The sequence below is a fragment of the Budorcas taxicolor genome, chromosome 6, assembly GCF_023091745.1.
Source record: "Budorcas taxicolor isolate Tak-1 chromosome 6, Takin1.1, whole genome shotgun sequence".
In the NCBI taxonomy this organism is placed as follows: domain Eukaryota; kingdom Metazoa; phylum Chordata; class Mammalia; order Artiodactyla; family Bovidae; genus Budorcas; species Budorcas taxicolor.
The window spans coordinates 108755577-108774915 of NC_068915.1; positions in this window are offsets into that span (position 1 = coordinate 108755577).

A 19339-nucleotide genomic window follows, 5' to 3' on the forward strand; every position below is an offset into this window, starting at 1 on the left:
TAATTTTACATGTGGTAATGCATATGTTTCAATGCTCCTTTCTCAGTATACCCCACCCTCTCCTTCCCACTGTGTCCACAAGTTTGTTCTCGATGTTTGCGTCTCCACTGCTGCCCTGAGATAGGTCCATCAGTCCCATCTTTCTAGATTCCATATATATGAGTTAATATAGGATATTTGTCTTTCTCTTTCTGAGTTAATTCATCCTGTATAATAGATTTTATGTTCGTTCTTTTTATTAAAAAAAATAATTTATATTTCTCTATGCCAGGTCTTAGCTGTGGCACACATGATCTTTGGTTGTGGTATGTGAACTCTTAGTTGCAGGATATAGGATCCACTTCCCTGACCCAGGTCCCTTGCATTGGGAGAGTGAGGTCTTAGCCCCTAGACAACCAGGGAAGTGACTCTTCTTCTGTGTATACATGTCATCTGACAAACAAAAGTAGGTGAGAGCAACATTGTTAAACTGGTGAAGATGGCCTGTCCTGAGTCTGGCTTCCTCATGTTTGCGATGTGGCTGCCACAGTTCCAGGCATCACAGACACAAAAGTATCTGGAGGAAGTAAAACCCATTTCTCTCTGCATCCACTTATGAGTAAAAGCCTCCGGTCCAAGCCTCTTAGTAAACTCATCCTCATGTCTCAGTCACCCAATCACATCACATGCTCATGCCCAGGTCCACCCTGGTAAGGAAAATGGGACCATCAGGACCAGCTTTGACTAGGCAGTAGTCACCTGCTGAAGTTGGGGCACATCCTGCCTGCTGTGCTGCACGTGGGCTTCAATGGAGGGTGAGTGTGAATGAGTGCTGCTGAGGTTCTGTAGGAAAGACAGGAGAGGGGGGTCCATATTGAGAAGTCAATGAGTTGTATCTTCAGCAAGAGGCAAAGGGGCAGGTACAGACAATTGTTGTAGAGAAAATGCAGCTGAGAAGAGAGGACTGTGACGAGACCACCTTGAGGTTTTTAACATCTCCCAACATAGCTAGCTTCTCTGGTGTCTTAGACGGTAAAGAATTTGCGTGCAATGTTGGAGACCCTGGTTCAATCCCTGGGTTGGGAAGATCACCTGGAGAAGGGCATGGCAACTCACGTCAGTATTCCTGCCTGGAGAACCCCATGGACAGAGGAGCCTGGTGGGCTACAGGCAGTCCATGGTGTTGTAAAGAGCTGGACAAGACTGAGCAACTACACTTCGGCTTTCAAAGTAGAAACAGTCCAGGCTTCCTTTCTGTGGCAGACAAAAGGCTTGAATTCCTTCACAAAGGGTTGTCTTTCATCGTCCCCTGAATACATCATGTATGAGGCAAGAGCAGGTAACAAGAAGGGTGTCAAGTCAATAGAGGCAGTTTTTCTTCTCTGCAGCCCAATTTTGATGTCTGTTTTCATGCTTCCTAAAAATCTTACCCTCCTGTGTGTTGACTCTCTGGCACACTTGAGCAGAAGGAACTCTGTCTGGATATGGAGATGAAAAGACCTGGGCGTGAACCTGGCTCTGCTACTTGCTTGTCTGTGACCTTGGACGAATTGCCTAACATGATGAGTATCAGTTACCCTGTCCGTACCATAGGAAGGTGCTGTCCCAATGCCCTCCTTCCTTACTCAGTCAGATGTCATGAGGATTAAATAAAATTTTTCAGTGCCTGTGGCACATAGGTGCTAAATAGATATTTTCCTTTTTCTTTGGATTAACCAAACCAATTTACTCATTGCTCCCTAAAGCCACATGTTTGTTTTATAATTTTCTACCTTCACATGCCATTTCTTCTTACTCTTTCTCCCACCTCCCTCCAGTGCAATGCTGTTCCCTTCTTCGTCACCTTGGATCTGACCTGCTGTCTGAAGTCTGGCTTACCTCCATGCTGCTTGTGAAGTCCTATTCTCCATTCCAGACCCAGGGCTCCATTCTCTGAAGGACCCATCAGGGGCATCCTGGGGAAACCCTCATAGGGTCAGATAGGATCCCAGAAGGTCAGCACCGTCCAGAGGACATGTGGTCCTCAGGAGCATCACAGAAGTGGAACCAGGAAGATGCCTGGTTCTGAGATCAAGGGGCTATGTAAAATAATGGAGCAGGACTCCAGGGCTCAACAGAGAGAAAAATTATACTGGGAACCTTCAGTTGCAGTCCTGGTCCTTCCACATCTTCTTTTTCTTTTTTTTCAGGATAAGTTATATATTGTTATTTGAGCATCAACTACTCTGGTGGCTCAGATGGTAAACAATCTACCTGCAGTGTAGGAGACTGGGGTTTAATCCCTGGATCGAGAAAATCCCCTGAAGGGAATGGCAACCTACTCCAGTATTCTTGCTTGGAGAATCCCATGGACAGAGGAGCCTGGTGGGCTCTAAGTCCATTGGGTCACAAAGAGCTGGCCATGACTGAGTGACTAACCCATGCTTTCTCATCTTCAAAATGGAGTCCATACCTGCCTTTTCATCTGTCTTATCCTCCATGAGACTATAAACCCCAAGAGGCAGTGACTGTGTGTTATTATTTATTTATTTATTTTGGCAGCACCACACAGCTTGTGGGATCTTAGATCACTGACCAGGAATTGTACTCGGAGTCGCTGCAGTGAAAGGGTCCTAATCATTGGACTGCCAGAGACCATGTTTTATTTTTAACTTACCAGTTTCATCCAGCTCACAGTATGTTAACTGGCACCCAGTAGGTGCCATACATACTCGTTGAAAACTAAAATGAATGTAAAATAAAATAGTATAGATGTAAAGGTTTGTAAACTGAAGGTGTGATGTGCATGGAATACATTTTGTTCTCGCCACCTTAAGGTTAGCATCCGTCTCTGTTTTAATAAATATGCAGGATCTTTTAAAGTGGAAGGACACCTGTCCTGTGCCAGATCATACCTTTAAATGTTGCCTTCAGGTTCTGTAACATCTAGTGGCAGATAGGTAACACACATGTCTCTCACCTGTCTCCTCTGCACTCGGGGAAGAAATTGCTAACTGATCACAATCCTTTTCCTCTGAGCCTGGATGTAGCTTCCAAATTCTTTTAGAACTATTTTTACAGGCAGCTGCTACCAAGTGACTGGAGCTGATCAGAAGTCAACTTAGGGGCTTCCTGGGTGGCTCAGTGGTGGAGAATCCCCCTGCCAGTGCAGGAGATGTGGGTTCGATCCCCGATGCGGGAGGGTCCCACAGCTAAAGCCCACGTGCCAGAACTATTGAGCCTGTGCTCTAGAGCCTGGGAGCCACAATTCCTGAAGCCCATTTGCCCCAGAGTCTGTTCTATGCAACAAGAGAAGCTACTGCAATGAGGAACCCACACAGCACAACTGAAGAGTAGCTCCTACTAGCTGTAACTGGAGGAAAGTTCTCGAAGCAGTGAAGATTCAGCACAGCCAATCACTCCATCAATAAAATTATTTAAAATATATAAAAAAAAGAAGTCAACTCAACCTGAAGTCTATTTGCTACCCCTGGTCTTAACTGAAGAGTTCTATTTGCTTGTTTGTTTTCTGGAAGATCTCCATCGACGGAATCTCCACGTGTCCTTTTGTTGACCATTTCTTTGTTTTCTTTTTTCACTATCAGAAAGGTCTCATACCCAAATGCAGCCTCTCTTGCTATAAAGATAAGGCTGTCCTTATCCTTCAACCCAAACAAATATCTTAAAGAAATACGATGTGGTTTTTGCCTCTAGGAAATAAGTGAAATATCAAAGAAGGAATGAATCAGTCCACCTTGGGAAGATTACAGCGAAATTTATTAGAAACACGCCCCTCCCCTTACACAGGCCACGCCTTGAACAACAGGTTCGAGTGCCCGGTTTAACTGGCTGCACTCGGCCACGTTTTTTTGTCTTCTAAAGCACTTTACAAACATTTCCTAATTGATTTATTGCCCTGGAACCAGTTCAGAACACAGCAACAAGAGTGATTAAAAGGCCAGAAGAATTGATTTATGATGAAAGATTAAGAATGGAATATGATCTGAAACTTGACCAAACTAAGATCCACGGGCAGACATATGAGCAGCCTGTAATTACTTGGCAGAGCGTGAACTCCAAAGCGAGAGACGAATTATTTCACTCTGCCATTAGGGGTTTCAAAAGAGTAAAAAGAGAAAGTTTTCTTTTTTTTTTTTTAATGAAGAAAAATTTAGTCAGGCATATTGATTCTCTAAGGGCTGTGGCCTCTCCCAGTAAGGGGCAGACTCAAGGTTGCTGTAAGACCAAAGTCCAGAGCGGAGAATGGCTCTCTTCTACCGTCAGGCATAAAACAACAGCCTCCTAATTCATCCCAGATACACCGTTGATGCTATATATAAAATACGTAACTAATGAGAACCTACTTAGGGACCTCTACTCAGTGCTCTGTGGTGACCTAAATAGGAAGGAAATTTAAAAAAAATAGGGGATCTATGAATATGTATAGCTGATTCACTTTGCTGTGAAGCAGAAACTAATATAACACTGTAAAGCAACTATTGGGGAAGCAACTTGTATCTCAGCTGGTAAAGAATCCACCTGTAATGTGGGAGACCTGGGTTCGATCCCTGGGTTGGGAAGATCCCCTGGAGAAGGGAAAGACTACCCACTCCAGTATTCTGGCCTGGAGAATTCCATGGACTAGTCCATGGGGTCTGGAAGAGTCGGACACAACTGAGCAACTTTCACTTTCACTTTTAAAGCAACTCTGTTCCAAAAAAAATTGATTAAAAATGAAAAAAAAAAAGCCTTCTTCTGCCCCACTGTTCCCATCCTCTCCTTTCCCATGGTTCATTGTCTTTAGCATATACTTTTGGAGGCTTTGCTGTCTTTGTGTTTCTGTGGAGGATGCTCCCTGCTAGAAAAGACTGTCTCTAGGTTGACTGTGTGTTCCAAAATGTGTGAGATGTGGATATGTGTGAGATGACTTCATCCAGGTTTTTAGCAAGCAACTCATCTCAGGTTTGTAGAAAAGGTACAATAATCAAAACAACGGAACAACTCAGGGAGTCTTTATGTTTCAAAATAGATTTCTGGTTTAACTTTCATTAATTATTTTAGAAGACGCATGTCTCTCAACTAAAGATAAATATTTTTCTTAACTTCAAGTTATTCATTAACTAATAAGTGCTTTCACCTATAAAGTGTTGAATGAGTGTTTACTATGCACGACTTATAATTCAGCAAACTTGGGGAGAGAGAAATGTTTTAAAGAAATTAAAGGCACAACGCCTGTCTGCAAGGAGCAGATTTAGAGGCTATAGAGGCCAGGATTCCCAAACTCTTCCTGTGTACATTCTGTGGGGCTGGATTCTTCTTCTTGGTGACTGAGGCCTGGGACTCTGGCCAGAGTCAAGTTTGGAAATTGGGGTAGGGTGGGGAATGGTTCTTCCTGTTTTTGTCAGATACGGCCCAGTGGAAATCAATGATGCTGATTCAGGCAAAATTGAACTTAAAAACTACTGGAAAAAAATGAACACTTTCAGATCCCAAAGCATAGTGGCTGCAAAACGGGTTAGTTTGATGGAGTAAACAGTTTCAAAAGAATGGGTAGGCACCTTATCTTTGACAAAGGAGGTAAGAATATACAATGGGGAAAAGATACTCTCTTGAATAAGTAGTGCTGGGAAAACTGGACAGCTCCATGTAAAGAATGAAATAGAACACTTCCTAACACTGTACACAAAGATAAGCTCAAATGGATTAAAGACCTAAATGTAAGACCAGAAACTGTAAAACTCTTAGAAGAAAACAGGCAAAACACTCTTTGACATAAATCACAGCAAGATCCTCTATGACCCATCTCCTAGAGTAATGGAAATAAAAACAAAAATAAGCAAAAGGGACCTAATTAAGCATAAAAGCATTTGCACTGCAATGGATATCATAAATAAGATGAAAAGACAACTGTCAGAATGGGAGAAAATAATTGCAAGTGAAGCAACTAAGTATTAATCACCAAAATATACAAGCAGTTCATGCAGCTCAATATCAGAAAAACAAACAACCTAATAAAAAAATGGACAGAAGACCTAAATACCAGACATTTGTTCAAAGAAGACATAGAGATGGTTAATAAACACATGAAAAAAATGTTCAACATTGCTTATTATTAAGGAAATGCAAATCAAAACTACAAAGAGCTATCACCTCATACCAGTGAGAATGGCCACCATCAAAAAGTCTACAAACAATACATTCTGGAGAGGATGTTGAGGAAAGGGAACCCTTTTGTACTGTGGGAATGGAAATTAATACAGCCACTATGGTCATGTATGGATGTGAGAGTTGGACTGTGAAGAAAGCTGAGCGCCAAAAATCGATGCTTTTGAACTGTGGTGTTGGAGAAGAGTCTTGAGAATCCCTTGGACTGCAACGAGATCCAACCAGTCTATTCTGAAGGAGATCAGCCCTGGGATTTCTTTGGAAGAAATGATGCTAAAGCTGAAACTCCAGTACTTTGGCCACCTCATGCAAAGAGTTGACTCATTGGAAAAGACCCTGATGCTGGGAGGTATTGGGGGCAGGAGGAGAAGGGGACGACCGAGGATGAGATGGCTGGATGGCATCACGGACTCGATGGACGTGAGTCTGAGTGAATTCCCGGCATTGGTGATGGACAGGGAGGCCTGGTTGCTGCGATTCATGGGGTCACAAAGAGTCGGACACGACTGAGTGACTGAACTGAACTGAATTGATGGAGAACAGTATGGAGAGTTCTTTAAAAGCCAGGAATGTAAATACCATATCATCCAGCAATCCTACTACTGGGCATATACCCTGAGAAAACTGTAATTGAAAAAGACACATGTACCCCAATGTTCATTGCATCACTATTTACAATAGCCAGGACATGGAAGCAACCTAGATGTCCACTGACAGATAAATAGATAAAGAACTGGTGGTACGTGTATACAATGGACTATTACTCAGCTATAAAAAGGGAGGAATTTGAGTCAGTTTTAGTGAGGAGGATGAACCTAGAACCTGTTATACAGAGTGAAGTAAGTCAGAAAGAAAAACAAATATCATATATTAATAGATATATATGGAATCTAGAAAAATGGTATTGATGAACCTATCTGTAAGGCAGGAATAGAGACTCAGACATAGAGAACAGATTCTTGGACACAGTAGGGGCAGGAGAGGGTGGAGTGAATTGAGAGAGTAGCACTGAAATATATACATCACCATATGCAGAACAGATAGCTAATGGGAAGTTGCTGTACAACACGAAGAGCTCAACTGGGTGCTCTGGGACAACCTAGAGGGTGGGGTTGGGGTGGGAAGTGGGAGGAAGGAGGAAGGGGGAGGGAGCACATGTACACTGACGGCTGATCCATGTTTGGTTTCAGGCAAAAACCAACACAACGTTGTAAAGCAGTTATCATCCAATTAAAAATAAGGCTTCTCTGGTGGCTCGGATGGTAAAGAATCTGCCTGCCAATGCAGGAGACCCGGGTGAGGAAGCTCTCCTGGAGAAGGGCATGGCCACCCACTCCAGTATTCTTGCCTGGAGAATCCCATGGACAGAAGAACCTGGCAGGCTACAATCCACAGGGCCACAAATAGTCAGACATGACTGAGTGACTAACACACACACACACACACACACACACAAATTTAAAAAAAAAAAAAAAAGGTGGATCCAGAAGAGAACCTGAGGACTTAACAGGCAGAAGAGGGCTTCTCTGAAAGAGAGTTGTGGTCATAGTGATAAGCGGAAGCTTGCTATGCGGGATGTGAGGATGGTGGGAGACAGACAGGTAAACAGCTGATTTAGAAGCGAAGGCTCAGTGCCCGTATCTTCCACAAGGCAGGGGGAGTCTTATTCTTACGGTGTTTGATGGGAATGGTGTCTCTGGAGTTAGGGGAGGCAGAAACACTGAAGATGTTATAATGGAGGGTTACAGGGGTGCAGAGGAGGAGACGTAATCTATTCTGGAGTGCTTGGGCAGAGTTTTGGAAGGTATGATATCTAAGCTAATTCACGATGCTGTAGGATAGCTATGAGCTGGGCTGGGCATGGTCTGTAGAAGGGCAGGCGGGAACACGTGGGTGTGCACACAGGAGTGGTGCAGAGGTGATATGGAGCAGGACTTTGTGGATCTCCTGGGTACAAATGCCTTTCTGTGTCCCTGTTTCTCAAAGACAGGAAATAACCTTCATTTAGCCTCCATGACCTTCCCTGAATTCCCAAGAGCAGGTTCAAATGGAAGCTAATTAGGGAAGGAAGGTGATGCAGAGAGAAGGGAGGTGATACAGAGACCAGGAAGGAACAATCAAGAGAAACATCAGTGCAGCCTCGGGGCAGGGTCCTGGTTCTCCATCAAGGGAGACACACAGGAATGTCTTTGAGCTGTTTTGCAGATACTGCAACCCCCACCAGGTAGGAGAAATTAATTAGAAGCTGCCCACAAGTATGTGGACACCAGACCAGTTGGAACCGGGGGTTGATGGTGCTGACTTGCACTTACCTCACCGCCAACCAACCAGAATGTCCACAAGCTGATCATGTCCTCTTTGAACTGCTAGTATAAACCTCCTCACTAACCCCCCAGGTGGAGACAGTTTGGAGGGTATTAGCTGGCTGTGGCCCCCTTTATCTGGCAATTCTTTTCTATTTTATCCAAAATCCTTTCTCTGAGATTTAATTCGGTGTCATGGTACAGGGGCCAGATTCAGCTTCAGAGGCAGGAGCAGAGTGTGTTACTCCATGGAGAATCCTTGAGGAGCATGTTGGAGTGTGGACATCATTCCCCAGGCATAGGGAATTCATTGCAGAATTACCCAGAAAGCTGTTTAATCAGAGAATGACTGAGAAAGCTGATGCTCTCACTGGGATTGAGGCTGGAGGTGGGGTGAGACTGGTGGCAGGGGACCAGTTAGGAGGCTGATGAAATAATCCAGGCAAGAAGCAGTGAGGGTCTGAACAACGTTGCCGTAGTGGGAGGAAGTGGCAGGGACAAGACCTCATGGCTCTCCACTGCACACGTTTGCCTACGTCTGCTTCCTTTCTGGTGAATCAGGTTGAATGACTTTCACAGTTATGCTGTCGAGGTCACTGCTGGCTAGTACATGGAAATACCTGGAAATGTTTTATTTGTGCCTTGCTTGGGTGCAGAGACTGACAAATATCTAGAACAACAGAACCTGACACATCCTTCATTACCTGGCAGAATGACTCTGCCTTATTAATAGCAGGAGCTAGTTTATAAGTCTTTGCCGCATTTCTAACAAACACGTTTCCTTTCTCTGGGGTTGAAAAATTTGATAAAAATTTGGAGTAGTGTGGAATGGTTATGGAACACATTGCTTATCCCACAGGTTGAGAACCAGATGGATGTCAAGGCATAGACTCTAATAATGTGTGATATTACAGGGAGAGAGACAGAAAAAAATATTACAGCAAGTCCGAGCACCATACCTACTACCATCTCCTGAGTTTACAGCCCTCCCACCAGACATCTAATATATAAGATTGTGGTCTGGTGCCATAAAAGGACTTGCACAGTCTATTCTGAAAAACTGGTACTTCAATAAATAAGATAAGTGGAGGAACCAGGACATAAGAAAACATATAAAAAACCTTTGGAAGGTCAACGAAGCCTGGGGAGATAAAACTCAATAGTTCAGGGACAGAAACGAAATGGAGTTTTCTTTGTTTTAGAGAGAAAATTACAAGGCGCTGTTTGAAGTTATAGCTGGAGCTGGAGTAGTCCTTTGCTAGAGTGCAATTTAACAAGCCAGCTAGGAATCTGACCCCATCTGCCTAGAGGAAACAGATAACTTTTTGCTGGCTCTTCACTGCGATAGAACTGTCCCACTAGCAAGGGAACTTGGGATGAAAAATGTTCGGTGCGTTGTTTTGGGTAGTGAATGCATTGGAGGTATAGAACTGGCAAAATTCATCAAGTTGAACACCTAAGGTGGGTGCATTTTATTGATATCAGCACATCAATAAAAATAATATAAATAATTTCAAAAAAGTAAAAAGGGAGAAGAAGAAATATTCTGCCACTGTCTAATTGGCAAATTAACGTGAACTGGGCAGTGGAGCAGATCAGACTTGCAGTGCTAAGACCACAGGATCACAAACCTACCCCAGACGGACCTATTGCTTAGAGGGGTGGTCAAACTGATTGAAAGTATTTGGGAGGCCCAGGCCATCTCTGAGGAGCAGATAGACTGACTAGAATACAGGTACCATCTATGCTTTTGGCTTCTCTGATCAAGTACAGAACTAATTAAGTCCCTCTGTGAACTCAGAACCCCGTGTGGGGATAACAGACAGGTTTCCTTTTCTCTCATCCATGAATCACACATGAAGAACTTGACTAATGAGGAGTCCAAGACCTCATCCAAAGAGGAGAATCAGCATTGTTTAGTGATGTCTGTTGAGGGTAGGGTAGGTTAGGGTGGATAGGAGGTGTGTATGCCAAGTAGTGGCTTCACCATGCATGCATGGTCAGTCACTTCAGCTGGGTCTGACTTTCCGTGACCCCATGGACTCTAGCCTCTGTCCATAGCATTCTCCAGGCAAGAATACTGGAGCGGGTTGCCGTGCCCTCCAGGGAATCTTCCTGGCCTAGGGATTGAAGCCTTGTTCCCTGCATCTCCTGCCCTGCAGGTGCATTCATCACTGCTGAGAGAACGGGGAAGCCCAGTTTCTCACCACTGCTGCCCTAATTCTTTGAAGGAAGAAGAAAGCTGGAGACTGGATTCTCAAGGCCACAGGAAATTTCTCTACAGGAAGGGGTTAGACACATTGGGTCTGGAGATGAAGTTCAGCTTCTTCTAAAGGTTTCCAGAGGTGAAGCTGACTTGAGAGAGCCAAACATATCGTGTGGCTGATGAGGCTGGGCAGAGGTGGGAACCAGGTTTACGAGAAGCTGACCAAAGCCGGAGAGAAAGGGGACAGGGCAAGTGAGAGTTGCCTAGTTCAGGCGGCTCGGGATTCCCTGATTGGATGGGGTGTAGCCTCTGAGGCTTGATGGGGGTGTGCTGCCGCCAGGTTGCATTGCTGAATTCTGGCTCCTTCGACCATCCTCTCCCTTCCTTAAGGACAGACGTGGTCCGAGAGCCTGGGGTCCAGTGGTCAGATGTGAGGGAAGACAGAGAAGAGAGTGGATAAAGGAATCCATAGCCTGTTTGGGTGCTGTCTCCTGCACTGGTGACTGCCTTGCTTTTTCAACTGCTCTCCTTTTTAGTCCAGATCTTCCTTTTTGGGGGTCAGGGGTGGTAGAAAGGAAAGTTACCTTTAATAGGAACACCAGCAATTTGGGGTGATGGACTCAGCCTCCTCCCAGACCACCTCCAAACTGCTTGACTGTGAAAGTGTTTAAAGAGAAACTGAGAAGTCGGGTCCAAGTCATCACCATCCCCCACTGTGTGCAGGCTTGTCGAGGATGCTTCCTGATCTTCTTCTAGATATCTTTTAAATATTGTCAGCTACAAATTGGCACTTACCAAGAGCATTGCCAATGACCAAACATCAAAGGCGTTTTCCATCTGCCTCTCCAGAGATTGAACCCCAAGCTGCTATAGCTGTTGACCTGAAACACCCCCTGAGGGAGTTCAGAGTGGAGTGAGGCCCTCTGTGCTCCAGGGAATCTGGTGGGACAGGTCTTTAGATCAGTTCAGTTGTCACTCAGTCGTGTCTGACTCTGCGACCCCATGGACTGCAGTACTTCAGGTTTCCCTGTCTATCACCAACTCCCGGAGTTTACTCAAACTCATGTCCATTGGGTCAGTGATGCCACCCAACAACTTCACCCTCTGTCATCCCCTTCTCCTCCTGCCTTCAATCTTTCCCAGCATCAGGGTCTTTTCAGATGTGTCAGTTCTTTGCATCAGGTGGCCAAAGTATGGGAGTTTCAGCTTCAGCATCAGTCCTTCCAATGAATATTCAAGACTGATTTAGATAATTGGATGTTTTTAGGAACAGATTTTATGATCTCCATCCTTGCATCATCTCATATCTAGAGAAGCACTAAATCGCTTCATGGTGACATCAGATCCTCATGACTAACGAAAACCTTTTGTAAAATGAGTGCTTCAAGGCACTGAACTCCCCCTTCACCAAAACCTTATATATTGACTTTCCCTCACTACCGCTTTGGAGCAGCCTCTCAGAGCTATCTGAGATGCTGCCTCCTGGGCTGCAGTCCTCATCTTGCCCCAAATAAAATTTAATTCGCAACTCTCAAGTTGTACATCTTTTTTAGTCGACAATATACATATTTATATAATTGTTTTATTTTTATCTTAATTAATTAAATATGTATATCATCAGAATTTTTTTAAACAAAGCACAGAGAGAGTATTAATACTGTAAAGTGCATCAAATGCTCCAACCTTTGGTGCTAGGCATAATGATTTCCACACTTGTAACAGCTGTGTGAGCTTCCCTGCTGGCTCAGAAGTAAGTGAAGAATCTGCCTGCGATGCAGGAGACTTGGGTTCAATCCCTGGGTCAGGAAGATCCCCTGGAGGAGGAAATGGCAACCCACTCCTGTATTCTTGCCTGAAAGATCCCGTGGACAGAGGAGCCTGGCAGGCTACAGTCCAGAGGGTCGCAGAGAATTGGAGATGACTTAGCAACTAAACAGCGAAACAACACAGCCAACCTCCTCCCTAATCAACTTCTCCATTCCTAGTCCCCTAGAAGTTTCCCCTGTGTCTCTTCCTAGCCTGTAGCCTCCTCTTCTGGGGACAATTTCAGGGTGACAAATTGTCACACTTTGCCTGGAACTGAGGGGTTTCCTGGATGTGGAACTGTCACTGTTAGAACTGGGCAAACCAGGATGGGTCACAATTCTGCCTTTGGTCATTATTGATGAATTTTGCCTTGTTTCTAAGTCTATCCTGGGGAGTCAGACATATGTATAGCTTTTCATCTGGCTTCCTTGATGAGACACCGTATCTGTGTGAAAGAAAGTGAAAGTTGTTCAGTCGTGTCCGACTCTTGGCGACCCCATAGACTATGCAGTCCCTGGAATTCTCCAGGCCAAAATACTGAAGTGGCTAGCCTTTCCCTTCTCCAAGAGATCTTCCCAACCCAGGGATCGAACCCAGATCTCCCACATTGCAGGCGGATTCTTTACCAGCTAAGCCATCAGGGAAGCCTGGTGTATAGTTGTAAGAAATGGAGAAAATGTCTTCCAGCGGTACAAAGGTCCAGCCATTCTATGGCTTCAACAAAGATCTGCCACAACTTGTCTCCCCACTTTTTCTTTTATGACTGTCTGATGTTTCATGAAGTTCTCTGCACTTGACTGATATGACCATCCTAGAGTTAAGGCATTTATTGAATATGTTCTGTGCTTCGAACAGCAGGATTCTCTGAAGCCCAGGACAGTTACAGAAAATGGAGGTACCAATATTCTTAGCAGAGTGAAAGCAATTGGTTCCCTCTTTCCTGCTCAGAACACTGAGGCCCTGGATGCCCATGGGAGGAAGCTTTGTTCCCCAGGTCACTAGCGCCTGGGATTCTGGAGAGAAAGGGCATGTGAGTATTTTGGTGGAATGGAGTTAAACAGTACCATTTTAAACTGAATTATTTTCCACCTAGACCAGAGGCTAAAGGTGAAGTGGGCAGATAACAGGAATAATTGCTTTATTTCAAGGGTGAGTCATTTCAAGCCTGTGGCACTAAAGCCAGATTCCAGTTTGATTGCATCACATTCTGCTTTAACATAGAGATTAACTTCTATCCTGGCGTGATGAAATCCTCCTGTGAGATGTTTAGAGGCTTGCTAATTTAAGCAGATGAAGATCTGTGAATAATCAAAGCTTCAAAGGACTATGACTTTTAAACAGCGGCCTGACGAACAGAAGGTTGTGACTTAAAATCAACTCAAAAATCTGCGTTCACACTTGCTTTGTCTATTTCCCTCTCTTCTTAGATTTCTGTTTCTTCTCTGTTTCACTCCTCTGTATCTCTGACTGCCTTCAGTGGCTTGCATACTTCTCTGGCTCTCTCCTACCTTCACAAGTTGTCCGCAATGTATAACAGAAGCATTGAATCCCAGATATCAAGGGCAGTCTCTGTGCTTTGCAGGGTGAGGACACTGGGGCATAGGGCTAGGAGAGGGCTTAGTAGTAGAGCCAAATGGAAACTTGACTTTTGAGATTCACTCGTCAATATTCTTACTCAAGTTTTGTCAAAAGCATTTAAAACATTATTTTGTCTCATTACAAAATAGTATGTGGCCCTTGTAAAACTTATTTTAAACTGCAGAAAGCTGTAAAGAAAAAAAATAAAAATCAACTACTCTCTCTTCATGCAGAGATGACCACCATTGACACTTTGGGTATATTTCTTTCCAGTCTTTTTTTCCATTCGAATCCATGGAAATTACATATTTTTTAAAGAAATAGGATCTATTGTAGAGGCGCATATACAAGAGCACACATATAAAGTCAGGATTCCTGGTATTTATGCTTTACCCTCTCTTGGGAGCTTTGTCTCATGGCATTAGATAATCTTGAAAATATGACTTTTTAAAAATTGAAGTGCAGTTAATTTACAGTGTTGTATGTCTGTTGTATAGCAAAGTAATTCGTTATACATACATATATACACACACATACATGTACACATATATTCATACATACATATATGTATACATATATTCTTTCTCATATTATTTTCCATTGTATTTTATTATCATATGAATATAGTCCTTGTGCTATACAGTGGGAATTTGCTTATCTATTTTTATATACAGTAGTTCGTATCTGCTAATTTGAAACTACAAATTTATCCCTCTCCCTCCGCCTTTGGTAATTGTAAGTTTGTTTTCTTTCTCTTTCTCTCTCTCTCTCTTTTTTTTTTTTTGCTGCATTGGCAGTTTGTGGGATCTTAGTTCCCTGACCAGGGATTGAACCCACACTCTCAGCAGTGAAAGCGCAGAGTCTTAACCACTGGATCACCTGGGAATCCCTCTAAGTTTGTTTCCTAAGTCTGTGAGTCTCTTTCTGTTTTGTAAATAAATTCATTGTATTATAATTCAGTTTCCACATGTAAGTAATATCATATGATATTTGTCTTTCTCTGTCTGATTTACTTCACTTGGTATGATAATCTCATGTTGCTAAAGATGGTGTTATTTCATGCTTTTTATGGCTGAGTAATCTTCAGTTGTATATATGTATCACATATTCTTTATTCGTTCATCTGTTGATCAACACTTAGATTGTTTCCATGTCTTGGCTATTGTAAATAGTGCTATGAACATTGGGGTGTAGGTATGCTTTTGAATTACAGTTTCCTCCAGATACATGCCCAGGAGTGGTATTGCTGGGTCACATGGTAGTTCTACTTTTAGTTTTTTTTAAAGAACCCCCAACCTGTTCTCCAGAGTGGCTGTACCAATTTACATTCTCACCAACAGCGTAGGAGAGTTCCCTTCTCTCCACATCCTCTCTAGCACTTAAATTATTTTTGGATGTTTTAATAATGACCATTCTGACCAGCATAAGGTAATACCTCTTTGTAGTTTTGAGGTGTATTGAAAATTGGACTTCTAATGAGAGCATGCTACTCTAGTCTGTGCTGTACCATGTTTCATTTAACCACGCATGCAAGCTCACTAGCTTCAGTCGTGTCCAACTCTTTGTGACCCTTTGGACTGTAACCCACCAGGCTCCTCTGTCTATGGGAGTCTTCAGGCAAGAATAATGGAATGGGTTGCCATGCCCTCCTCCAGGGGATCTTCTCCACCCAGGGATCAAACCCGCGTCTCTTCCATCTCCTGCATTGCAAGTGGATTCTTTAGTGCTGAACCACTGGGGAAGCCCTTGTTTAATCATATGTGAAAATTCCTTATTTTAAAATTTAAAAGCAGACAAATGAGACCTTTTATATGTCCCAAAAGGGAGCAGGGAAGATCAACAGTCCTAAATGAGTTACTTTTTGTTCAGTTGATTTCTCCCTCTGTGGGTCAGAGGCTCTCATAAGGGAGAAAAAGATAGCTCTGTACCCTGATCGTGTTGATTTAATCACCATCTTTGTCTAGAGACTTCCTTTCCTCTTCTCCTGTTCTCACATCAGTGGAGAATCTGCTTCATTCTGTGCCTTTCCCCCTTGCTGTCAATGGCACCATGACTTCCAGCTGCTTGCTCCTGTTGCCTGACTTTTGTGGCTCAGTTGCTGATTGTCCCTCCCCACACTGGCTTTGCTCAAAATTTTCCTGAAGCAGAAAAAGTACCTGCTGGGCATTTGCCAAGTATTGCCAGATAGGGCAAAGATAAGCTTGTTCATTGTTTGAGGATGACACTTTACAGTTTACAATCCTACTGCCCTGGGAAAGGTAGACAGAGAATGGCTCTGGGGTCCAGGGAGAGACAGAGTGTTGGAATCATAACCCCGGTTTTGGAATTGTTTTCCATTGCAAAGATGAGACAGTATATGTTGCACAGGCTTTGAGGGCAAACAGACCTCTGCTTGAATCACACCTTTGCCCTGACTTGTGGGATGCTGGGTAGATAATCCATGGAAACCACTTGGGTCTCATCTGGTAATCAGGAATATTGATAGATCCTGACTCAGAGGCTTGGGTAAGGATGAAAGAAGATATCACAAAGCTGAAGAGTTAGGCACAGTGCCTGGAATGTGAAGGGGGTAACAAATTGTGGCAAAGACTGTTACTTACCTTGCCCACCTGGCTCGATTGTTTCCACATTCAAGGTCAATGTTTATCTTCTCAATGAATAATAGAGAATGAAAGTGAAAGTGCAGCTCTAAGATGATCTCTTGCATATGTACATACATTAAAGCTTCATGGGCACTCAGTTGCTCAGTCGTGTCTAACTCTTTGATTCTGTGGACTGTGGGCCACCAGGCTTCTCTGTCCATAGGACTTTCCAGGCAAGAATACTGGAGTGGGTTGCCATTTCCTGCTCCAGGGGATCTTCCTGACCCAGGGATCGAACCCTCATCTCCCATGGCTCCTGCACTGACAGGCAGATTCTTTACCACGGAGAAACCTCAAGAGCATGCTGCTGCTAAGTCACGTCGGTCGTGTCCAACTCTGTGTGACCCCATAGATGGCAGCCCAACAGGCTCCTCCGTCCGTGGGATTCTCCAGGCAAGAACACTGGAGTGGGTTGCCATTTCCTTCTCCAATGCATGAAAGTGAAAATTGAAAATCAAGTCACTCAGTCATGTTTGACTCTTAGCAACCCCATGGACTGCAGCCTACCAGGCTCCTCTGTCCATGGGATTTTCCAGGCAAGAGTACTGGAGTGGGTCGCCAGTGCCTTCTCCAAAACAGAGCATACTTTGGTTTAAATTGTGGAATAAAGGCCTTGAGCTTTCATTGTTAGAACCTGATAAGGAGCTGGAGACCAAGTCTGAGAACATTTTACTAAATGTATTTAGAGCAAAGGGCTGAAGTTTTCCTTTCCTAGATGCTCACCTGCCCACAAAGCTCTACAGTTTCTGACTTTGAAGTCTGCGCCCTGTGTGCACTGAACTTCCTGGACAAAAGCCCGTTTCTGGGAAGCTGCATGACAGGACTTCCTGGTCCCCTGTGGGCTGACCGGCTGCCCTTCAGCTTAGGAACCTGGTTGGAACTGTCACGTCCACTTCAGAGGACCGACGTGACCTTCATCCCACACCTGAGAGTGTTCTCTGCCAGCCAAGTATGGATGTCCCTGGTGCAGAAAAGATGTTCTGTGCTGTGGAGAACAATTTAGAGTAATATCTGCTCATAAACACAGCCGTTTCCTCCAAGAGTGATGCATTGGCAGGCTGGCCGGTCGCTAGGTTCTCTTTCAGGCTGAACAGAGGCGACGTCTGAATCACCTTCCGGAAGCACCTTGTGGCAATTTGCTGATTATTTTTATGACGCCAGGTCAGCAGTAAAGGTGGCCTTCCTGCTCTGTTTTTCCTCCACAGCTGCATAACAGGACAGACCGGTTTTTTCATTTTTTAAATGAGTTAAGGAAGGCCCAGCTCTCCAGGCCAGGGAGGCCCTGAACACGTGCCCAGTTCTTCTTGTTCCTTTCTCTCTGCATTTTCTTGTCCCAGGGATCAAACCCAGGCCCCCTGTATTGCGGGAAGACTCTTTACCAGCTGAGCCAGCAGGGAAGCCCTTTCTCGTCCCAGACTCAGGTTTTGTCCTCCTTGCACTTGGAAGGCGTTTCTTGCTTTCAGGGCTATCAGATCAAAGCATCACAAACTAGGTGATTTAAAACAACCGAAAGGGACCTCCCTGGTCCAGTGGATAAGACTCTGAGCTCCCAGTGCAGGCGGTTGGGGTTCCATCCCTGGTTGGGGAACTATGAATAGATTCCACATGCTGCAACTAAGACCTGAGAAAGAGAAAGTGTTAATCACTCACTGTAACTTATAGTTATAAGTTATAATCATGGACTATAGCCTTCCAGGCTCCTCTGTCCATGGAATCTTCCAGGCAAGAATACTGGAGTGGGCAGCCATTCCCTTCTCCAGGGGACGTTCGCAACCTAGGGATCGAACCCAGGTCTCCCACATTCTAGGCAGACTCTTTACCCTCTGAGCCACCAGTGAAATTAGACTGGGGCAGGCCTTCCCGGGTGGTGCTAGTGGTAAAGAACATGCCCACCAATGCAGGAGACATAACAGACGTGGGTCTGATCTCTGCATCAGGAACCCACTCCAGTACTCTTGCCAGGAGAATCCCAAGGACAGAGGAGCTGGTGTTGTAGTCCAGAGGGTTGCAACGAAGCGACTTAGCACAGCACAGCAGAAGACCTGGGGCACCCAAGAAACAAAAAACAACAGAAACTTACCCCCTCACAGTTCCAGAGGCTGGAAGTTCAAGATCAAGGTGTCAGTGGGGCCGTGCTTTCTCTGAAGACTTCAGGGGGACTGTCAGCTCCATGCCCCCTTCTTGGCTTCTGGGGTTGTGGGTGATCCTTGACATTCATTGGCTGTGGATACATTACTGCCATCTCTGCCTCCGCTGTCAGGAGGTGTTTTCCTTGTGTGTGTGTCTGTCACCTCTTCTTATTAGGACGCTGTTTCAAAATAAGGTCACATTATACGGTTCTGAGGGTTAGCATTCCAATATATTTTTGGGAAGAGGGAGCATAATTCAAATTATAAGAGAATGTTTCAAAGGGTACTCATTTATGAAAGCTTGGACCTTATTTTTAATGACTAGCCAGGCCTGATACTGGTTACACGTGTGCGTGCTCAGCCGCAAAGTCATGTCTGACTCTTGGCGGCCCCAGGGACAGTAGCCCGCCAGGCTCCTCTGTCCATGGGATTTCACAGGCAAGAATACTGGAGTGGGTTGCCATCCCCTTCTTCATGATATATTCCCAAACTAGGGATAGAACCTGCATCTCCTGCATTGGGCAGACGAGTTCTTTACTGCTGAGCTACCAG